This window comes from Hylobates moloch, unplaced genomic scaffold (genome assembly GCF_009828535.3).
Source record: "Hylobates moloch isolate HMO894 unplaced genomic scaffold, HMol_V3 SCAFFOLD_7, whole genome shotgun sequence".
Taxonomy (NCBI): Eukaryota; Metazoa; Chordata; class Mammalia; order Primates; family Hylobatidae; genus Hylobates; species Hylobates moloch.
Window position 1 is genome coordinate 121,783,042 of NW_026652282.1, and position 20,842 is coordinate 121,803,883.

Consider the following 20,842-nt stretch of genomic DNA (forward strand, 5'->3'; position numbering starts at 1 on the left):
GAGGAAATAGCTATACGAGTGTCTTAAGGCAAGGAATAGGTTGGTATCTTCAGACACTAAAGGGACGCTGATGTGGCTGCATTTCCTGCCTAGAAGAGGCAGGCTGATGCAAAGGAAGAAGTTATTGGACATGAAGTCAGAGTTGCCTAAGCCATGGAAAGAAACTTGAATTTTTTCTAACTTCAGTGCACAGAGAGTTTTAAGCAACAGAGGTGATTGAATTGCTTCGCAGTTTTGAAGTATCACTTTGGCTTTACTATGGAGACTTCATAACGACTTCACATTACTTCTGTCCAATTCACATCAGGTTTATTTCCAAGAATTAAATTTAGTGTTACTGTTGTTGCCGTGTTGTTGCCGCTGTTTCTTTTATAAATGTGACTTTTTTCTCATTGTCGTTACTAAGTAGTTATTGTTTAACTACATGAAATTAGTTATTAAAATAATTTTTCATTTTACTCTGTTCTTTTATTGATGCTGCGACATCTTCAGTTGGTATTTTTAGACTTCTGCAGGTATAATTTTATATTGTCTGCAAATAATAATTATTTTTCCTTCTACTTTCTGACATCTGTGATTATTATTCTGTCCCTTGATTGAATGCATTGTCTGACACTTCCACAAGAATGTGAAGTACTAGTTCTCACAAACTCCTTTGCTTTGTTCCCTACTTAAAAGCAATACTCTTTGTCACAGACTGCTAGTTATTCCACAAACCCTCCTTCAGTACTAGAACACTTGATGTTTAGCTGGGTGCATGAATGACCAGACTACATTTCCCAGCTTCTTTTGCAACTCCACTTGGCCATGTGACTGAGTTCTAATGAGTTGTGAGTTGAGATGTGCCATTTCCAAATTTTGCCTTTTAAAGGAATAGGTGTCTTTTCCCATTTTTGTTTATATCATCTGGTAAATTTCAGTCAAAAATTTTTACTTTCGACTTTTCTGAGTCACATTGCTTTGGAAGTGTTGTGTTTGTATAAATATAATGCTATTGGTTATTATCATTAATTTGTCTATGAGTCTTCTCATTAAGTGGGGAGCTGATTTGACTTACATATTTGTTCTTGTTCATCATCACATTACGTTTTTTTCTCTGATTTTATTTAGCCTGTTTTGTTTCATTTCTTATCTGAAGAATACCAAAGATATCAACTTTTATTCTGCTAAGTTTTTGTTTTATATTTTTAAAATGCACATTCAATTTAAAATTTTCAAATATCACTTTTAGAGCCACAAGAGTTTCTTTAAATTCTTCTCTATGAAATATTAATAGCCACATCTGATGCTCGAAATCTTCTTTGTATTTTCTCAGGGATTTATAAAACTCCCACAACCACTTTGCGAGACAGGAACACATTTTATCTCCAATTTGCAGGGCACAAAGCTGAAGTCGAGAAGAGTCAAACATTGAGACAGGGTCACATAAATATTTCTTGTTAAAGCTACATTCAAAATAAGTCTTGGCTGATTCTTAAGGCCAAAATTACAGTAAGTTAAAGTGAAGAAATGATTACTTGTTCCCAAATTCAGTCCCACAGTGAGTAAGCCTAATCCCAAAACAGTGATCCTAACGTTGGATCTGTTTTCATATATTTATGAAAATATGTTTTTATGAATACATCTATATATTTATAAAATCTCTTCATTTCCTGTGTTGTTTTAATGTTTCCCAAGCCTATACTTTAAATTACTGACTAAATTTTTTATAGGGTTGAGTATGTTCCTTATTGTTTCCTATTGATTTTAGAGTTATTTTTTAATTTCTCCACTTGTTAAATATCTGTGGTCACTTTTGTTCTTCAGCCACTACTGCAGAACCTGGCAACAAATACTACTTAGCTAGCTGTCTTTGCTTGCTGTATTCCTGTTCTCTTCCCTTCTATGGTATAGAGCATTTTACATATTGGTCTTATGTTGTTATTATTTGTTTTTCTCCTCATTTATTTTGAATTGGGGCCATGGATTGTCCCCACTGCCAAAAATAGGTGAATACATTTTCCTTGATATCTCTGTTCTAGGAAAATCTTTGACTTAACCCTCTCTCTCTACTTTGAACAGTGGTTCTCAAACATGGATGTAAAAAAGTACAGAGCATCAATCACCCCTCCAGACCTACTAAAGAAACCTTCCAGTTGCAGCTTCAGAATCTGTCCTTTTTAGCCCATCTTCTAGAACTGGTCTGCATATTTTTTTGGACCAATGCCTTGAAACATGCACTGAACAATTTGCACATTTATTGTTTTTATTCTTTGTTCAGTCATTTAGCTCCTTTATGGGAACAGGGGGCTTGGGGGACAGTGAGGAGATATCTGGGGCTGTGAGTAGTTGCAGTCAGGAAGTTTTTTTCTTAGTTGTTGGTTTGTTTCTTAGTTGCTTAGTTTGATTTTTTGGCTCCTATGCACTGGCATCAGCAGCACCGTGTTGGGGGCATACTCTCATCTGTTGGTGAAGAACGCCCTTTTTGTGTTTCAGTTTACTCCCTCTCAAAGTGGGAAATTCATTTTCATAAAAAGTCCAGGTTGTTGAGGTTTTTGTTTTGTTTGACCCTATGTGTTTTTCTGTGCAGATGGCTGTGGCTATGATTCTCAAGAGATTGTTTCTACTTCTCTCTGACATTCTGTCTGGTTAGAAGGAAGATAAACTACAGGTTGGCAGGTAGTTAGGGAGGCAGTCACATAGGTTGTATGGCTTTGCATCTTGTCCAGCATTTAGTTTCTCAGGAATGCTTATTTGCAGTGGAGAAACAAGCTCCACACAGTGCAGCCTACACTTCCTTCAGATCTGCTCAAGTCTAATTTCCTTGCTTCTTCAAATTGGAATATCTGGACCAAGGTAGTGATAGGGGTTATATATTGATTTTTGAGTCTTCTTTCAATCTGGGCCAAATTATACTGGATCTGAATCATACCTCAAGAATTATATTGATCAAGGGTCAGTTTTTGTTTCAAGTTTCAGCATTGATGAATCCTTTCTGTTCATTTTGGTTAGTCACAGGGTGAGAGGTTTTATAAGCTGACACTATTTCCGCTTGCTTTCCCATAGCTTATTCAGTATATTGAAAAATTTTCAGGAAACAACAGCAAAATCTTACATAATATTCCTTGTTGAATATCAAATTTCTGTTTTTGACTTTCCATTGGAATAAGTGAGGAATCTCTACATAAGACAATGCTTGAGGGTAAAAGATGAGTGAATGCAGAGATCTTTGTGCGATTGAGATGGCTGGCATCAGCTCTGAAGCCATGCGATCATTAATAGTAAGTTTCTGCTCTGCCATTTACAAATGCTGTAATCTGAATCGATCTTTCAATTTGTTCAAAATTCAGTTTTCTTTTAACTTTGTAAAATAAAAATAACCCTTGTTACTACATGTTGTGATGTTTTTAACACAGATTAAATGCAATAATATAAATCTGAAGTATTGAGCACTGTACCTGGCATAGAATGAGCTCATTATAATATCACTCTCCTTATTCTTTCCCTTGTTTAACCATCAGTGGTGAGACACAGCTGTTGATTTGCCAAAATAGATGCATAATTTTATAAATGAAAACATCCCAAATCTCTTTGGGTGGCCTATTAAGGAATGAGCTGCAGGGTTTTTCACCTTTATTACTATTGACATTTTGAGACAGATAGTTCTTTGGGTTTTTTTGAGGGGGTGTCATCTTGCTGAATTTAGAATGATTAGCAGCATTCCTAGTTTCTATTCAATACATGCCGATAGCACCAAGAGCCACCCCAGTTGTGACAACCAAAAATATTTCCAGACTGCAAAATGTCTTCTTGGGAGGGGGTGCAAAATCACCCCCAATTTGAGCACTACTGAGCTAGAGGAATGAAAAGGACACCGTGTTGGAAGAGGGTGGGGACTTAAACTTTGAAATGTTGTTCATAGCTTGGAAGAGGCTCACCTTAGCCGTTTCTCCCATTGGGTGAACTAGGCTTTTTGTGCCTAGGTGTTAGTGAACGGATGTCAGAGCAGAAGGTAGGAGACAGGAGAAGAGTTTTCTCTATTTAGAGGGAATGGAAAAGATGCAGGGCCGTGTCAGAAGGTTTCAGATCTCTCATGAGCAAATGCAAAACTTCTGTGTTCTCAAGACCGGAAGCACATTTCTCAGCCAAGGGAAGAGGCTAATTGAGAGGAGTGATCGTGGCTCTTCTTCATTTTCTTAGTAAGCTCCTGAAGGTGGCAAGACCGCAGAAAAGCAATGCATTTAATACCTCAGGGACTTGTTAGTGCCTGAAATTGAACATGGAGGGATTGGTATGATTTCATTGTGCCTCAGAAGTTATTAAACTGGGTCAGGCAAGTCTGCACTCTGGCTCCCCATGTGCAGGTGCAAGCAGTGGCCCCAATGGGGATCCGAGGGCAGTTCCCTGGCTGGTGGGGTAATGTTCCAGGCAGGAACACAGCTGCCTCTGCTGCACAAAAAATCTGCCTGAAAAGTGGGAGGCAGCAGGTTGCAATAAGCCCCACTCAGCTCCCACACACTTGGCAAGTCAGTTTTCATACCCACAGTGTTCTGCTAGCAGCAGCTAACTGGGTTTCAAGTGGCCTGTGCTCAGAATTTAAAACTGTCCCAGGCCATAAACTTTCCCCATGGACCCAGAAACCATATCTTTCAGGCTGCATCCTTTCCATTCCACCTGTGAAGCAGGGCCATGCAGCTCATGTGCCTGTTGCCATAGCACACTTCTCACTTGCCCCTCAGTTCTGGCCAATCAGCTTTGTCCTTACTAAGGATTATGTCACAAATCCCAGTTGGGCTCTTCTCTCAAACTGTGACTGCAGCCTGAGTTAGACTTCTGCAACGTTCCCTGTGAGGTGGGATCAGGAATGGCTTCCCTCCATTCCTGCTGGAATCTGGGAGTGCACACAAAGCATGTCCCGATGCTGCTCCTTCTTATATATTCCTTACTTTTCACTGAATCACCTCTAGAGCTGAGTAGGTTTGAAGTCTTCCCTCATGACTTGTATTGCCTGGCTCCCCTGTGGGAGTATATGTCATGACAGCAATCTGTCCCTCTCTCATGCTCTGGGGACTAACGGTTTTCCATCTGTTTTATGATGTAGTCTGTTGCCTGCCACTTCATTCAAAGGGTCTGTGGTTTCTTTCAGTTCTTCTGTTAAGTTCCTATGTTGTTTCTTCGAATAAATTTTACAGCATGAATCTCTACATGCAATTTTGTCTTACTAAGTGGGATAAGTGTGCTTATAATGCTTCCAATCTGCCATCTTGGAGAAAAAGAAAAACAACCTTTAAATATTTTGTCTATAATGTGCTATGGAAGAGACCTTTTCACGTTGTATCTGTTTAGGAATTGATGAGCCTCCTGTATCTCAATGTCTAAGTGTCTTGTTCGACTTAGTAAGTGTCATCTATTATTTCAATAAATAGGTCTTTGAAAACATGTTTCCTCTCTTTGCCTTCTGGGCTATCAGTGACTTTTATATTTGGTCACTTTATGTTGTTAGATATATTCCAAAGGCTTATTTTATTATTTTCTTTTTTTCTTTATTTTTGTCTGACAGTATTATTTCAAAAAAAAACTGTCTTCAAGCAAAATGTGATCTTAAAATAAGTGAGTTATGATTGAGTATATTGTTGAAGCTTACATATGTATTTTTTAGTTTATTCACTGCATTCTTTGGCTCCAGAATTTCTGTTCGTTCCTTTTTTATGATATCTATCTCTTTGGTAAAGACAGGGTGGCAGTGGCCATGCTGCTGCCCTGCCACTGGGTGTTGGATGCCACCTTCAGTGATGGCAGTCTAGGCCAGTGGTTGAAAAACACATGTGCCACATGTGCCTTATCCCCAGTGGTGCTCACACCTCAGCCCCAAGTGTGGTAGCTCATGAATGCTCATGTCTAAGCCCCAGGTTAGCAGCCAGCTCTCCTTTTGCATCTTAGCCTTAGTGTTGCTTGGCTCCAAGACAGTGTGCAGTCTGTTGGGGGTGAGGCTCTAAAATGCTATCTTGCCCAGCCACGATGTTCATGTCTTTCCCTTGGTTGCAGTAGCCTGTGGTCACTCGTGTCTGAATCTCCAGGGAAATATCAGACATTTAGTTTGCACCTAGGCCTCAATGCCACTGGGCTGCAGTACAGTATGTAGTTCATCGGGGGTGAGGCTCTGCAGTGGTGCCTCATTCGTGCCTCAGTCCTAAAAGCAGCAGCCCACACCTTGGTCCCACCTCTGCACCAGATGCCGTAGTCTGTAGTCACTGGTGCCTATGTACCTGGGGCAACAGTTGGTGCTTCTCTTGCACCTCAGCCCTGGGCTACTGGGCTCCAGGACAGTGCTCAGTCTGTTGAGGGCAGGGGTCTAAAATGGTACTTTGTTGTAGCTGCTAAAGTCTCAAGAAGTGTGAGGGACCCAGCAGGAGCTTTCTCCCTGAAGCAGTGCCATCATACAATCTCCTGGCAGCTTTCTGTGTAAGTTTCAGGGCCCATGATGGTTGAAGGGATCTCCTGTGGCTGGGATTGTAGGAGTCTACAGTGAGAATGTAGACCACTGAGGCTCTCTCACCTGTCCTTTCTCTGTATTTTGGAGTCTCTCTCAGCTCAACAGCTGATCCTGGATGAGCAGGCTGCCTTGCTTCCCTCCCCATCTCTGCTTTAAGTATTGCCTGTCACTTTTCTAATGAATTCCAGTGATTTCCTTTGAATTATATATTCAAAGTGTGATTATCGACTCACCGTTTGGTTCTTTTTAATGGAGAAAGTGAGTACAAAATGCCTCTCGTCTGCCATATTCATGATTTCCAAGAAATAATTTTTAAAGGTTTTTAAATATTTTATGTAATTATAATGATTATGGGCATAAGAATTATGGAGAAGAATGGAGTGAAATAAAAGCTTCATTCACTCTGCTATCATATTTGATTATATCTTTAGGTCAAATTGATCTTTGCTATTGTCTTGGCTGCCTGCTCTGGCTACAGCTAATCCTGGGCAGGCTTTGCAGCTCCTACCACTTCCAGGCCCACAGCTGCAATCCTAAGCTTGCTCACCAAAACAAGTGTTTATTCATTATATCTTCAGTAGATTTTATTTTATAAATATGAATTGTTTATATGCATTTCTAATATGTCAAATGCTTTACTAGCTTTTTAATATCTTTATATCCATTTTCCCTGGATCATTAATTACTGTTCTTAACTCAGTGGTTCTTAACTGGAAGAGATTTTGCCACTTAGGGGATACTTGGCAATATCTAGAAATATTGTCGGTTGTCATAATTGGTGGCAGCAGGGAATGCTACTGGTGTTTAATAAGCAGACAGAGATGCTTCTAAGCATCTTATTGGACAAAGGACGACCTCACACAAGAAACAATTATACTGCCTAAAATGTGATGGTGCCGACAGTGAGAAACCCTGAGTTTAACATAATGGGCTCAGAACTCAAAAAATGATTCACTTTCTCAAAAATTTGCTGCATTTTTTCTTCTGGTCAGAATGTGCACACTGGAAATTCTTCCTGAAGGATTTGTGTGAGGAGACCTATTCTATAGCTGTTAAATGATTGGCAGGGAGGTTGATAGATGGAGGTGAAGTCAGCCAAAACTTAACTGATATTTAATAGCCAGGAAATACCCAACCTGGAAAGTATTCATTCATAGCATCACAAACCACTAAAGAAAAATGATATTTTACCTCTGAGAAAGTTAACAGCAAAAGTATGGTCTTTCTAATTAGTTTTTAGCTTGCAATCTAAATAAATGATAAGTAGAGAATATCAGGTCATAAAAATCATTTAATTTTAAGAAATATTTTCATAAGACTATTGACATAAAAGTGATTTAAGAAAGTGAAAGTTACATTTAGCACAAGATTTTGCATTTTTCAAAAGTATATGATATTGGAAAAACATGTAACTACATATTATTTTGAATTTTTTCTATGTAGCAAACTTTGTCCAGACCTCTTTAAGAACATTTCATAAATTTGGCATCATTACTAACATCTCCATGTTAAGAAGATTTTCATAGAAGCAATATTTTCTTGTGTCTCTAAATGGGAGAGAGTGCCTCTCCCCACTAAATTACCATATTAAAGTGGACTGTTCAGCATTTATTTTCTTCAACCATTCTGTCTAAAATTCAGCCTGATGTGTTAGCATGAGTCCTCCTGCAAAATTGGTCAATGGGTAGTCATGCTTTTGTGTGTTTTTCACATCAAAAAAACCCCCACGAGAACAAAACAAAACAAACACAAAAATGCCCAGTAAATATTTAATGAATAAATTGTTCTGTTCAAGGAGATTGAGAATGGACCTTGCTCCACTGCTTATTTTTTTTCTGTATTTTCAACATCTGCCTTTCTACTGGCTAATTAACTATAGTTTATAAATATGTTTAATATTAAATAAAAATTTAAGAAAGAGGAAGCATCAGGAACCACTTTAAAGGTGAATTGTAAAAAATAATGTGATAATAACTTCACTCTGCTTTTCCTTCTCACTTCTTTTCTTCTCTCTTCTTTTCTTTCCACTGAGCCTCACAAGAGTGAAGCTTCTTGTCTGTCTCTTCTTACTTACCAATCACTCTTTCTTCAACCTGGTGCTCTCTGACTCCTGTCTCTACTACTCAAATAAAGCTGTACTTTGCAAGACCATCAAAGACAATTTAATTATCAAATCTAAAGGCTCCTTTGGATCTTTCAGGTCTCCAAACAAATTGCATCTTCTTGAAGAGGAATTTTCTGACCACCTGAGTTAAATCTCATGACATTCTCAAACATATTGCTGTATTTTACATTCTTGATAGTCCCTAGTACTTGATCAAAAAGCTATCTATAGTTGTTATACATATTACCTGGGTGATGAAATAATCTGTACACCAAACCCCCATGACACAGAGTTTACCTATATAACAAACCTGCAGATATATCCTTGAACCTAAAAGTCAAAAAATAAGAAATCAACTGTAGATATTTGTTTATGTGTTTATTTTCTTTCTGCCCCCACTCGAATAAAAGTTTATTGAGGGAAAGGACTCAGCCTTGTCCACCAGATCCTAAATGATACTTAGTAGACACATATTAAGCATTCAAGTGATATCTGTTTACTGACTGGGACTGATCAATTTGCCTCTTACATGAACTCTCTGGAACATTTGTCAGTGATGACCGTTTGCTTCTAGATGCCCCTTCATGGCTTTTGAAATAGTACCCTTCCTTTTCAGTCTATTTTGCTAACTTTCCAATATGATGTGATCTGTTTGAGAAAAGGGACTGCTATTAGCGTATTTCCTGGCACATGAAGGACTCGCAAAACACTCATAAAACATCCTTCTATTTGGGCTTCAGTATGAAAGATCTTAACTGAACTGTGTGTTTAAAATGATATGTATTGAAAGAAGTATTATTTTTGCGCCACGAAGATGCCTAAATATTTCTAGTGTGATAATTAGGTATTGAGAAACTTGAAAGTGTATGAATATATAAATTGCTTAGTAGTATGAACTGTAGTGTTTTGGTACTTGGTTCGTACAATTACTTGACTGAATGCTGTGCAGCTATTAAAATTATATTACAAATTATAATTATTAAGATAAACATAAATTATTTGTTATAAATTAACAAGGCATGACACAACATTATGCATGAAATATAAGTACGACTTTATAAAACGTATGCAACAATGAAAACTAGCAAGGAATGAAACTTGCTAATTTTTTGTTTTAATGATTTTGTTTCATTGTTTCAATGAAACAATGAAAATTATAACAGAGACTGTAATAGCAGCTGAGTCATTTTATGGAATTTCAGATGTTTGTTCTTATTTTTCCAAATTCTCTGTAGCCTTTTAACTTTCATATATTTTAAAAACAATTCAAAGCTGAATACACTTTAAGCATCCTGTATAACTTGGAATGAACTTGTGATGAACTGTCAGAAGAGGTTATGGTAGGTGGTGTCACGTTTGTTCAAGAAAGAGAGGTTAGTGGTAGTGGTCGCATCTTTGTTCAAGAAAGAAATACATCCCCTATTATTCATGGCCTTTGTGATTTTCTTTGTGTTTAATGTATTCCACAAGTAGATTCTCCTCTCAAGGTATCGCACCCTGGAAATATAAATAAAGACTTAAATTACTCCCATGAAAGTGACTTCTTCTAGCTCACACAATGAATCACTGGTAGACCTGGGAATGAAACCTCTCAATTTACACTCTTAGACTTCATAAACATCCCGAAAACACTTCATCTCTCCTACATTGTTAGCTATATAATGAAGAGTTCTACATTTATTAGACTATAAGTCTTATGTTTTCCCTTTGATTGCTATCGCTCTAGGTGGCAACAAAAGTCATTCTAACTTCACTTATAAGAGCCAGGTTTGTTTGACACACACATTGTGGAGTTCATTAAATTATTGCTTCTTCTCTGTCATTTATAATTTTGAGAATAAATCTATGTTCTTGAAATTTATTGCACCTGCATTTACAGAGGCATAGAGAAATGTGGCAATTTATTCATAAAATGCTTTATCATGTAAATGAATGACGGCAAGTCTCTAGTTCACAAGATGATTAGAATAACAGAAAACACACAAATTCCAGCTTTATACATACAACAGTTTCAAGGCTATGTAGTTAGAAAAATATGATTGGAGGGTTGATCTGAGTTTAATGTCTGAATTCACAGCCTACAGGAGTAAGGCCATCAACCTGTGATATAGAAGCTACTAGGCCGGAGTACATTTTTTTGTCTCTGCGCACAAGAATGACTTGCTATCAGCTAATCTAGACAACCCATATACTCCCTTATTAGTGGCTAGGTACATATTTTTGTATTGTTTCTGACTTGAATAAGTTTATTGTGCATACATTGTCAAATTATAGCAACCTTGACCTGGAGAGAAAGCTCACTTCTCTAAAGAATACCTGTGAGGGAAAAATAAACTTCCTTCAAACTATATATCACCCCATGAACAGAATGCTCCTCAAGCAGGTATACAACTCCAGAAGAAATATCAGACATTCTCTTAAGAAATTGAATGGCTCAAGAGCAAAAACTTTGATACCATTTAGATGACTGCCAGCATAATCCCTACCCAGATAATCAAAGGCAAATCCCTCTGATTAGTAAGCCTTGCCCACATACCAAGAGTGCCCCCATAGGGTTTTTTTTGTTAGTTTGTTTTCATTTTAAACATTCAAAAGAGTATATGTAAGTGCAATGTAAACAAGCAGACACCTTCAGAAGTCTTAAGAAATATAATATTACCATTAAGTTAAAAAGCTTTCCATGTGCTCTCCTCAAGCACATCCCTTATCCAGGGATTGCCACCACGTTGAACTTTGTAGTACCCATTCCCTTTCTCTTCTCTTTGGAGTGTCTGATGTTAATATCTCTCAACAATATATTTTGCAGTTGTCCCTGATTTTGAAGCTTGTACATATCACGTCATACTGTATAAGTTATTCTGACTCTTTTCCGTCTGATATCATGTTTTTGAAATTCAATCCTGTGGATATATGCAATTATAGTTCACTTACTTTTACTGATGTACAGCATTCAATTTTATGAATACACTAAAATCTGTGTACTAATATTCTTCCAGTGGGCACTTACATTGCTTGATGGCAAATTTTCAAACTTTCTATTGTCTGAATATGTCATTATTTCACCCTCATGTTTGAAAAATATTTAAATTTGGCATATGAGTTTAGCTTGGTGGGCTTAATCCATTCTTATTCCCTTGCTGAAAGGTCAGCTGTCAGTATAGTTGCAATATGTGAATTATCTTTTCCCTCTGAATTCTTTTAATATCTTCTGTGTGCCTTTGGTATTCTGCTGTTTCACTGTTATGTGTTTAGGTGTGCATTTGTTTTCATTTATTTCACTTAAAATTTGTTGGTCTTTCTGTATTTGAAGTTTAATGTCTTCAAAAATTGTGGAAAAACATCAATTATTATCTCTTTGACTATTTCCTTGACTCCTATTTTCTAGAGTCTATTGAGATTTTAATTACATATATATGAGGCCTTCTCACTCAATACACCACATCTTTTAATTTATTTTTTATATTTAAATCTCTGTTTTTATTAGGCAGTATTCCAGATAATTTCTTCAGATTATTTTCCTTTCCAATTTAAAATATCTGTATAGTATTTGCATTAACTAGACATTTTTATTTAGAAGTAATAAAAACCAATGCCAACATTACCAAACATATGATTCAGCCTTTTAGGAAAGTTTTGGAAATACCCTCTAGTATAATTGAACATTTTTTTTCTCATTAGTTCACAAGACATTTTATTTCTCAAAAGTAATTGGTAATTTTTTTAAAGTGCTAACATTTTCAGCCATTCTAGGATATAGTATATGTTTACTGATACAATATTTTCTTCATTGATATTTCCTTTGCTAGTTCTTCTGCATCAGCATTTTGAGTAATATAAAAAGATAGTCTGAGGCACTTTTTCATACTTGGTTTAATTTAGGTATGAATAATGTAAAGTGATGATTTGTAGGAAATCTCAAAAATAATTTCCCAAGTTTTGCAGTTAGTGCCAAGGACATTTTGCAAACGTACTTATAATTTCATTTAGACACAAATAAAGAACTAAATTAAAAGAGAGGTAAAACGCTTATTTTCTTTGGAGTGCAAAACTTGCATACAGATATTGGTAGTGTACAACTCTGTTTATAGTGATAAATGAGAATAGTCTTTATGATGGTAGAAAAAAATTTCCACACATAACAGCACAACTTTTCATAAGGCTTTGGTAAGAAATATATGATAAATTATCTTTAAAATCTTATATGCCAATATTAAGCTTTAAGTTTTGCAAAATAAAAGTCGTAAATACCATCATTTCACCTCCAGTCATATTTTTAACAAAGGGATTTATGTGGTAACAAAACAGAAGTTATGCTTGAGGTATAAATGTATTAAGTGAATATATCTCTACTGACATTCAACTTCTATGAGCTAGCTAACCTTTAAATGCTAACAAATTTGCCAGTAGACACCTGACTCCCATTTATTTAATGTTTTATTATAGTTGTTATGTTGTATGTTGTATTATTTTTGAGAAACTAATGGAATTAGTTACTATGGAAGAGTTACTTATTTTGTTGTGGTTGTATTAATTAAGCTCTTATAGGGGAGAATAAGCTCTGTAAAGTAGAATAGTTTAGTTGAAAAAGGATTTATGGGCAACTCTGTTTATGACCAAATCCTGGCACTTGCATTCATTAGCTGTATGACTAGGAATCTTTTCTGCACTTAAGTGCCCTCATTTGTAAAGTGGATATTATAATACATATGAATACATATGTGATAGAGGTATAATGAAAGTAAGTTAAATAATAAATTTTAAGCATCTAAAACAGGGTCTAACATCATATATTGGAAATGTATTGCCGGGCGCGGTGGCTCACGCTTGTAAACCCAGCACTTTGGGAGGCCAAGGCGGGCGGATCACGAGGTCAGGAGATCGAGACCACGATGAAACCCTGTCTCTACTAAAAATACAAAAAATTAGCCAGGCGTGGTGGCGGGCTCCTGTAGTCCCAGCTACTCAGAGAGGCTGAGGCAGGAGAATGGCGTGAACCCGGGAGGCAGAGCTTGCAGTGAGCAGAGATTGCGCCACTGCACTCCAGCCTGGGCGACAGAGCAAGACTCCATCTCAAAAAGAAAAAAAGGAAGTGTATTATGTTTTCAGTTGTGATACCAGATGCTAAGATACAGAGAGGACAGACAGCTCCTAGCACATAACAGGTAAGTTCATTTCCACCTATTTAGTGGTTCTTGGTCTTTATTCCATTTTAGATTCAGATGTGCACTGCTTACTCAATAGCCAGTTCCCAGGTATTTTTAAATTCTTGTTGCTTCTTCACCAGTGGTTTTTTTTTTTTTTTTTTTTTTTTGTAAATGTGTTCCAGTTACTTTCCACTCCTTTTCTAACTGATGGGATAATGTACTTATGCATTCAGAAATCTACAGTTGCTTTCTATTACGATTGATTACACATCTAAACTTGCTGGCCTAAGTGGGGGAGTGGGTGATGAGATTTAACAACAGGCGAGTTGCTACAATATACAAATCTCTATGATTGGCAGTTTACTGTGAGTACTGAGACTCCCACCTTTTCTAATAGTCTTGCCTCCTTAAGGGATCCTAACAGGACAATGAGATGAAAATATTTAATACTACAGACAAAGAAGCTACCTATGTTCTCAGAAGGCTTGTAATTCTCTCTTAACTCACAGACTCATTTTAATTATTTATTGTGCCTTCTCTTTCTCAATTCCCCCCAAGATGGTAACAAAACTAATTACATCTCATCATTTACTTTTACAGTATATTAATTCTACTCTGGTTCAACAATATCTCAACAACACAATATCTTCATTACCTAGAAGAGTAAGAATGTAACTATGTGCACCCAAGTTTTTGCACTGACTTTATATGTAATTTGACAGTTGTTGTCATGTAATGAGCTCCATTGTTAAATTATGATAAACTACTGTTGTTGCTAACTTTAGTTCTTCTGGAATAGGTCATATTACTCTCATTTTATGGGAAGCTGTAGTTTACTTCCACTGGACAAATTCTTGAGTCTCATTTTTCTCATTCATAAGATAATGATAATGGTACCTGATTCATTGGGCTTATAGAATTAAGTACAATAAAATAAAAGCAAGTACCCCAGTGCATTACTTACTATACACTAAATAGATGGTAATTTCACATGAATAAGAATATCTGAATAAAATCCCATTTACCTATATTATGTATTAGATGAACTTTAGAATCATAGAATTTAGAAATAGGGCAGTATGTTGGGAATTCTGTACTCTAGTGATTTCCAACTGTGTTGTAGGACACATTGGGTTTCTGAGGCTGTTGCATGAGAGGAGAACAAGCACTTGTTACCCTCTTTCACGTTATTCAACCAAAAGAGTTGTAGATTTCACTCACATTATAATTTCATTACCTTATAGAGCACTTATTGGGCAGATTTACCTCATTCAATTCATGATACACCATATAATCTAAAATAACCAACCATCCCAACATAGCACCTTCTGAAGATGTTCATAGGTCATTATGGATGGATTTCTTAATCACTGCCACAGTCCAGTCATAGTTATAGATATCAAATGCTTCAGAGAAGACTGAATATTCCAAAAGAAAGTATGTGTAATATTGATAAGTATGTTCTCCAAAACAATGAAGTTAAATTAGAAATCAACAAAGAAATAAATTTGTGAAATACACAAACAATTGAAAATTAAACTACACATTTCAAATAACCCATAGGCTAAAAAATAAATGATAGAGATAATTAGAAGAATGTCTTTAGCTGAATAAAAATAAAACCAAATATCAGAATTTATGGGGTCTGGCTAAAGCAGTGTTTAGAGGGAAATGTATAGCTATGATGCTTATATTAGAAAAGAAGAAAGATCTTAAGTAAATTAATCTCAACTTCTACCTTCAGAAATAGAAAAAGAAGAGCAAATTAAATCCAAAGCATACAGAAAAAGTAAATATAAAGATTAAAGCAGAAATTAATAAAAGAAAAAACAAAGTAAATGCAGAAAATCCATGCAGCTAAATGTTGATTCTTTGAAAATGAAAACAAAATTGACAGCCTTGTACCTAGACTGAACAAGAAATTAGGAGAATGGATATTGCATAGTCAGGATTATCCAGAGAAACAGGATCACCAACAGGATATCCATGTGTGTATGTGTATGTATACATATGTGTGTATAGTATGTATATATAAATATATATACACACATCTATATGTATGCATATGTATATACATACATATGTATCTAAAGAGGCAGCTATATAGAGAGATATTTATTTTAATGAATGGTTCACTTATTATTCTCAGAACTGGAATAAGACAAGGATACCCACTCTCACAACTCCTATTCAACATATTACTGAAAGTCTTAGCCAGAACAATCAGAAAGGAGAAAAAAAAATAAAAGATGTACAAACAGAAAAATAAGAAGTCAACCTATCTATCTTCACTGACAATATGATTCTATAAATAGGAAACCCTGAAGACTCCATTAAAAAGGCTCCTAGAACTAATAAACGACTTTAGTAAAGTTTCAGGATACAAAATCAATGTATAAAACTTAGTAGCATTTCTATACACAAATAACATCCAGGCTGAGAGTCAAATGAAGAACACAATTTCATTTAAAATAGCCAAAAGAAAGTGAAATTCCTAGAAATATATCTAAACAAGTAGGTGAAGGATCTCTACAAGGAGAACTACAAAGCATAGAGAAAAGAAATCAGTGACAACACAAATAAATGAAAAAAAATTACTTGTTTATGGATTGAAAGAATTAATATTGTTAAGATGGTCATACTGCCCCAAGCGATTTACAGATTCAATGTTATCCCTATCAAACTGCCAACGTCATTCTTTACAGAAGTAGAAGAAACTATTCTAAAATTCATGTAGAATCCAAAAAGAGCCTGAATAGCCATAGCAATACTAAGCAAAGGACAAATACCTGAGGTCATGTATACCCCATTTACTTTGATGTAATTATTATGCATTGCATATCTGTATCAAAATATCTCATGTACCCCATAAATATATACAACTAATATGTACCCACAAAAATTAAAATAAATACATTTATAGAAAGAACAAAGTCAGAGGCCTCACATTACCCAGTTACAAACTATACTATACGGCTACAATAACCAAAAAAAAACATGGTACTGGTATAAAAACAGACACACAGACCAATGTGTCTCTTACAGAAAAGAAAACTCAGAAATAAAGTCACACACCTCCAATCATCTGATATTTGACGAGGCCAACAAAAACAAGCAATGGGGAAAGGACCCCTTGTTCAATAAACAGTGCTGGGATACCTGGCTAGCCATATGCAAAGAATGAAACTGAACCACTACCATTCATTAAATATATAGAAATTAACTCAAGATGAATTAAAAATTTAAGTGGAAGACCTCAGACTAAAAATATCCTAAAAGAAAACCTAGGAAACACTTTTTTTTGACATTGACTTTTGCAAATAATTTAAGGCTAAGTCCCCAAAAGCAACGGCAATAAGACCAATAATTGACAAGTGGGACCTAATTAAATTAAAGAGCCAAACAGAGTAAACAGCCTACAGAATGGGACAACATATTTGTAAACTATGCATCTACCAAAGGTCTAATATCCAGAATCTATAAGGAACTTAATAAGGAAAAATCAAATAACCCTATTAAAATGAGTAAAGGACATAAGCAGACACTTCTCCAAAGGAGACATGAAAGTGGCCAACAAACACGAAAAATTGCTCAGCATCTCAAACCATCAGAGAAATACAAATCAAAACCACAATGAGATACCACCTCACACCAGTCAGAATGGCTACTATTAAAAGGTCAAAAAATAACACATGCTGGCAATGCTGCAGAGAAAAAGGAATGTTTATACACCGTTGTTGGGAATGAAAATTTCTTCAGCCACTGTGGAAAGCAGTTGGAGATTTATCAAAGAACTTAAAACAGAGCAATCCCATTACTTGATATATGCCCAAAGGAATATAAATTATTCTACCAAAAAGACACAGGCACTCATATGTTCATCACAGTGCTATTCACAATAGCAAAGACGTGCAATCAACCTAGGTGCCCATCAATGGTTGACTGGATTTTTAAAAATGTGGTACATATACATCATGGAATACTATGCAGCTATAAAAATGATAATATCATATCCTTTATGGCAACATGAATGGAGCTGGAAGCCATTATGCTAAGCGAGTTAATGTAGAAACATAAAACTAAATACCACATGTTCTCACTCATAAGTGGGCGATAAACCCTGTGCACACATGCACGTAAACATGTGAACAATAGAAACAGCAGGCTACTAGAGCAGGGAGGGAGGAAGGGAGGCATGGGTAGGAAAACCACCTATTGGGTACTATGCTCGCTACTTGGGTGATAGGATCTATACCCCAACCTCAGCACTGTGCAGTATACCACGTAATAAGTCTGCACATGTACCCCTTATATGTAGAATAAAAGCTGAAATTTTTAAGAAAAGGTTCACTTGAACGTGGAGGTGTAAGTTCAAAATCTGCCAGATAGGCAAATAAGCTGGAGATGCAGGAAAGTGTTATAGTCCAAGTTCAAAGACAATCAGCTGGCAAAATTCCTTCTTACTCAGAGGAAGTCAATGTTTATTCTATTGAGGCCCTTCCATGGTTAAACAATACCCACACACATTATGGAGGGTAATCTGTTTCACTCAAAGTTCACCAATTTAAGTATTAATCTCTTCCAAAAATCAACTTCACAAAAATATCCAGAATAGTGTTTAACCAAATATCTGGGCAGCATGCCCCAGACAAATTGACATACAAAATCAACCATCACAGACAAATTACCAAAGCCAGTGCTGAAAAGAAGACATCACTATAGACTTTAAAGAAGATAAAAAGATTATAAGAGAATACTATGAAAATTTTATGCCCAAAATTAGAATATTTAGATGAAATTGATTAATTCCCTAGAAAGACTCAAAATTGTTGAATCAGACTCAAGAAGAAATAGAAAATCTGAATATAACTACCACAAAAGATTAAATTTCTAATGAAAAAGCCACACACACACAAAGTCCAAGCTCAGATTACTTCGGTAATAAATTTTACCAAGTTTTTTTTTAAGAAAAATTAATATTAATTCACCACAAACTCATCCAACAAATAGAAGTAGGATTAGTGATTACAATTGAGATTTGACATACTAACTAAAAAACAGTTTGTTTTGGTTCCAATCCATGTGATTCTTCAGTTTTCAATTTATTTCTCCATCACTTCCAATTTAACCATTGTCCCTGTGGCGGTTGGCCTGTTGGATATTGGGGGTAGTCTCAGTCTGTTTAGATCACTGAAGCATCTTTGTCAACATGGTAGGTAAATTGATAATGAAAATGATTGTCTTTAGAGCTTGAATTCTTACTATGTGCTACACTTTTTGTTTGGCACTTTTAATGTATTATATTAAATATTATTATTTTAAGTACTATTCATTGTACCAGATTGTGAGGGCTGTGTTTCTGTTAATGCCAAGATTGAAATACAAGTTTGTCTTATGTGGGTTGTGCTTAATATTTAAAAAAAATAGGCTGATGTTCTTATTAAGATTTTATTTGTGTATCATGAAATTAATTATTAAAAGTATACAGTTCAGTGGTTTTGGGTATATTCACAAGATTGTTCAACTGTCACCACTATTTCGAGAACATTTTGATAACCCGAAAGGAAATTTTACACCTGTTAGCAACCACTCTCCATTTTTTCCTTGTCCCAGACTCTGACAATCACTAATCTATTTTTTAATCCCTATGAATTTGCCTATTGTGAACTATCTTAGGACCCTTGTTGGCCATGAATTGACCACATATGTGTGAATTTATTTCTGAACTCTTCTGTTCCATTGATCTATATGTCTATACTTTTGTCAGTATCATACAGTTTTAATCACTGTAACATTGCAGTAAATTTCAAAATCAGAAAGTATGACAATTCCAACTTTGTTCTTTTTTATTAAGATTGTCATGTGTATTCTGGGTCCCCTGCATTTCCATATGAAATTATGATCAGCTTATTCATTTCTGCAAAAATTGACAGTTGGAATTTTGGTAGGGCTTGCATTGTTTCTACAGATCAATGTAAGCAGTATTGGCATCTTAACAATATTAAGTCTTCCAATCCATGAACATAGAATGCCTTTCCACTTATTTAGGTCTTTTTTTTTTTTTCAAGTCACTCTTAGAGTTTTCATTTTGTAAGCATTGTACTTCTTTACTTAAATTTAATCCTAAGTATTTATTTTACTGTTGCTATTGTAAATGGAATTGTTATCTTAATTTCATTTTCAATTTTTTTACTAGTTCATAGAAATACAACTGAGTTTTTGTATATTGAGCTTGTATTCTGAAACCTTGCTGAGCTCATTTATTCTATCTAACAGTATTTTTGTGTGTATGTGTGGATCCTTCAGGATTTTCTATGTATCAAATCACGCAGTCTGCAATATAGAGAGTTTTATTTCTTTCTTTCCAATTTGGATGCCTTTTCCTCCTTTTGCTTGCCTAATTGCACTAGGTTATACTTTCAGCTCTATGTTGAATAGAAATGGTCGTTGTCTTGTTTTTGATATTAGGAGAACAGATTTCAGTCTTTCATCTTTGAGTATCATGTTAGCTGCAGGGGTTTTTTATGCACTCTTTGTCAAGTTGAGAAAGTTTCTCTCTATTCCTAGTTTGTTGAGTTGTTTTCTTTTTTCAATCGTGAAAGGATGTGTTAGATTTGGTGAAATTTCTTTCCACATCTATTAAGATGATTGTTCTTTATTCTATTTGTTTGGTGTATTACATCAATTTCTTTTTGAATGTTAAGCTAATCTTGATTTCCTGGGATATATCCGATTTGGTCTTGTCATATTACTATTTTTGTATTGCTAGATTTTGTTTGTTAGCATTTTTGAGGATTTTTGAATATATAGTCACATGAGATATTGGTCTGTAGTTTTCTTGTAATTTTTAAAATCTGGTTTAGTATTATAGAATGAGACAGGCAGCACTTCATCTGTTTCTACTTTACAAACTAGTTTCTAAAAGATTCATGGTAATTCTGTTTTTAAATCTTTAGTGAAATTCACCAGTGAAATCACTGGACCTGGGCTTTTCCTTGTGGGATTTCTTTATGACTAAATAAATCTCTTTATTTATTACAGGCCTATTCAGATTTCTATGTGTTATTTGTAATTCTAAAGGCAACCCTTGTGGTATGTGGCATGCTGACTACATCCTCCTTT